Source organism: Ascaphus truei, chromosome 5 (assembly GCF_040206685.1).
Source record: "Ascaphus truei isolate aAscTru1 chromosome 5, aAscTru1.hap1, whole genome shotgun sequence".
Classification (NCBI taxonomy): domain Eukaryota; kingdom Metazoa; phylum Chordata; class Amphibia; order Anura; family Ascaphidae; genus Ascaphus; species Ascaphus truei.
The window spans coordinates 153,653,890-153,657,604 of NC_134487.1; the positions used below are offsets into that span (position 1 = coordinate 153,653,890).

At 53.1% G+C, this 3,715-nt stretch overlaps 1 pseudogene; it reads left to right on the forward strand.

Annotated features, from left to right (window-relative positions):
- Positions 1-2,366: 2,366 nt before the first annotated feature.
- On the forward strand, positions 2,367-3,361 carry LOC142494688 (uncharacterized; annotated as a pseudogene).
- The last annotated feature ends 354 nt before the right edge of the window (positions 3,362-3,715 follow it).

Here is a 3,715-nt window from a genome sequence, read left to right on the forward strand (position 1 = left end):
TCAGAGCAGGGGGGGCAGCAGAGAGCAAGAATGCAGGAACAGAGCAGAGGCCGATCTGACTGTAGCTGCAGAGGGTGGGGGCGGGGTTAGAGGCAGAGGAGCTCCAGCATTGAGACAGTGGGAGCTTCGGTGTCTGCTGCCAGGGCACAAGATGGCTTCCCCTCTACCCCCTCCCCCCCCCCCAATGTTCCACAGAGGCAGGTAGGGACCAGAACGGATACACACACAGGATAGAGAGAGGCAGCATGGGGGAAGGGAGAGAGAGGCAGCATGGGGGGGGGAAAGAGAGGCAGCATGGGGGGGAGAGAGAGGCAGAATGGGGGGGGGGGAGAGGCAGCATGGGGGGGAGGGAGAGAGACAGTATGGGGGGGAGAGAGAGGCAGCATGGGGGGGAGAGAGAGGCAGCATGGGGTGAGAGAAAGGTAGCATGGGGGAGAGCTGTAGCATGGGGGGGAGAGAGAGAGGTAGCATGGGGGGAGAGAGGTAGCATGGGGGGGAGAGAGAGGCAGCATGGGTAGAGAGAGAGAGGCAGCATGGGGGGGAAGAGAGAGACAGCATGGGGGGGAGAGAGGCAGCATGGGGGGAAAGAGAGAGAGGTAGCATGGGGGGAGAGCGGTAGCATGGGGGGGGAGGGGAGAGAGGTAGCATGGGGAGAGAGAGGTAGCATGGGGGGGAGAGAGGTAGCATGGGGGGAGAGAGGTAGCATGGGGGGAGAGAGGTAGCATGGGGGGGGAGAGAGGTAGCATGGGGGGAGAGAGGTAGCATGGGGGGAAAGAGAGAGGCAGCATGGGGGGAAAGAGAGAGAGGCAGCATGGGGGGGAGGAGAGAGGTAGCATGGGGGAGAGAGGGAGAGGCAGTATGGGGGGGAGAGAGGCAGCATGGGGAGAGGAGAGAGGCAGCATGGGGGGGAGGAGAGAGGCAGCTTGGGGGGGGAGAGAGAGGTAGCATGAGAGGGGGAGTGAGGAAGCATGGGGGAGAGAGAGAGACATGGGGGAGAGAGAGACATGAGGGGGGAGAGAGAGAGGCAGCATGGGGGGATAGAGGCAGCATGGGGGGGAGAGAGAGGCAGCATGGGGGGAGAGAGAGGCAGAATGGGGGAAGGGAGAGAGGCAGCATGGGGGGGGGAGGAGAGAGGCAGCATGGGGGGGAGGAGAGGCAGCATGGGGGGGAGAAGCAGCATGGGGGGGGGGGAGAAAAGCAGCATGGGGGGAGGATAGAGGCAGCATGGGGGGGAAGATAGAGGCAGCATGGGGGGGGAGGATAGAGGCAGCATGGGGGGGAGAGAGGCAGCACACAGAGAATGGGGGAGAGAGACAAACAGAGAATGGGGGAGAGAGACGCACACACAGAATGGGGGAGAGAGACGCACAGAGAATTGGGGAGAGAGAGACACAGAGAATGAGAGAGAGACACACAGAGAATGAGAGAGAGAGACACACACAGAGAATGGGGGAGAGAGAGACACACAGAATGGGAGAGAGAGATGCACACACAGATGGTGGGAGAGACAGAGAATGGGGGATAGAGAGAGACACACACAGAATGGGGAAGAGCGAGACACACAGAGAATGGGGAGAGAGAGACACACAGAGAATGGGGGAGAGACACAAAGAATGGGGGAGAGAGAGATACACACACACAGAGAATGGGGGGAGAGAGAGAGACAGAGACAGAGAATGGGGAAAGAGTCACACACAGAATGGGGAGAGAGACAGAATGGGAAGGGTGGAACGAGAATGGAGTGATGGGGGGAACGACAATGGAGGGATGGGAGAGAGAATGGGTGTGTGTAAGGCTGCATCCCCGCTAGCGCTGAGCGGGCGGCGGTTACTTACATATATAGCTATATGTAAGTCCCTGCTCACGCTGTGCGCGCGGCACTCGTGCGCGGGCACACACGCTCGGCGCTTAAGTAAACAAAAAACTATACTTACCCGCGTGCTCAACTACCCGCAATGTCCCCCCCCTCCCCATGCGCGCACTCCAAGCATGAGCGCGCTCAGCGCCAGCGGGGACTCAGCCTAAGAAGGGGGGACAGAGAGCGGCGGAGAGACATAAAGGAGACATAAAGCGTAGTTGGTGATGTCATTTGTTTTATAAATATTTTTTTTTATGTGTCCTGGATTTTACTTTTGTAAATCTGGTCACCCTATGCAGGGGTGATGCGAGATTCGCTGCGGGGGGCGCAGGGATTACAGAGGCCCCGTGCGCACTTCCCAAAGGCATTTAAATTAATGCCGGGGGAGCTGCAGGGCCTCTGTAATCCTTACTTACCTTGATTTAGACGCTCCTGGTGACGCGTCATTTGATGCCGCGGGGTCATGTGACGTCATGTTGCCAGGACAACATGACGTCATGACGCCAGGATGTCTAAATCAAGGTAAGAGGGTGGGGGGGGGCGCGAGGAGCGTGGGAAAGCCAGCAGGGGGGCGCAGGGGGAAAGATTGCGCCCCCCCTGGTCTAGAGACCAAACCATTCGACTAAAGGCCCCAAATATCAAAGGAGAATACACGATTTTTAAGGCTCATACTGCGTGTGCGTGTAGCATTCACTTCTCAAAAGATGGCTAATCCATTGTTACAGCATCCGATGATAAATGCATTAAGGCATGGAATGTACATCGTCAACGTTTCCTCTTTTCCCTCACCCAGCACACAAACTGGGTGCGCTGTGTTTGATTTCCCCAGATGGAAGACTAATCGTCTCTTGCAGTGATAAGACAATTAGAATCTGGGACACAGCCAATAGATTATGCATTAACACCTTCATGGATTACAAAGGATATTCCAACTTTGTTGATTTTAACCCTATGGGAACGTGTGTAGCGTCTCCAAGTGCTGACAGTACAGTACAACTCTGGGACATTCAAATTAACAAATAACTGCAACATTATCAAGTTCATAGAGCAGAAGTCAACTGTTAGTCATTCCACCCATCTGGCAATTATCTCCTCATCCCGTGATGGCACTGTGAAGATATTGGACCTTCTGGAAGGAAGGCTCCTCTACACCCTTCATGAGCACCAGGGTTCTGTTCTATCCGTAGTGTTGTCAAGACATGGAGAACAGTTTGCAGGGTGAACAGATGCACAGCTTTTAGTATGGAAGACGAATGTTGATGGATTTAATAGTAAGAGAACTGTGAAAATGCAGCTTAAGAGAACGTGTCCTTAAGTGTGAATAATATTTACCCAAGATCTCCTCACCTCCATAGCAGTGGGCATTCCATAGAGATTAATCCGATATTTGAAGTAGCAGATACACAGACTTTCAACCCCCCTGTTACAGAAGTAGGATCCTACATTCCTTCCAGTGTATAGGATTATGGCTTCAGGCTCAGGATGTGGCAATAGATTGGCAGCTAAAGGGTGTGAGCCGTTTGATCTTACAGTCACTGATGTTAAAGCTTCTCTATATCAATCTCAAACTCACCAGCACTTTTATCCACTGTACCCAATTTTCCAACTCTAACTGTCCATAAAATGTCTGTGAATTGACTGTATAACCTCTGTTCTTTTAATGCAACCATGTATTGTTATAGCTTTGTGCCCAGGACATACGTGAAAACGAGAGATAACTCTCAATGTATTACTTCCTAGTAAAACATTTTATAAATAAATTGTGCTGTGGATTTCTGCATAATAGCAACCTCCTTCTTAATTTTGCATATCCCCAAGTCACAAACCTCTCGTCTCAGTTCACCCAAGGATATCAGA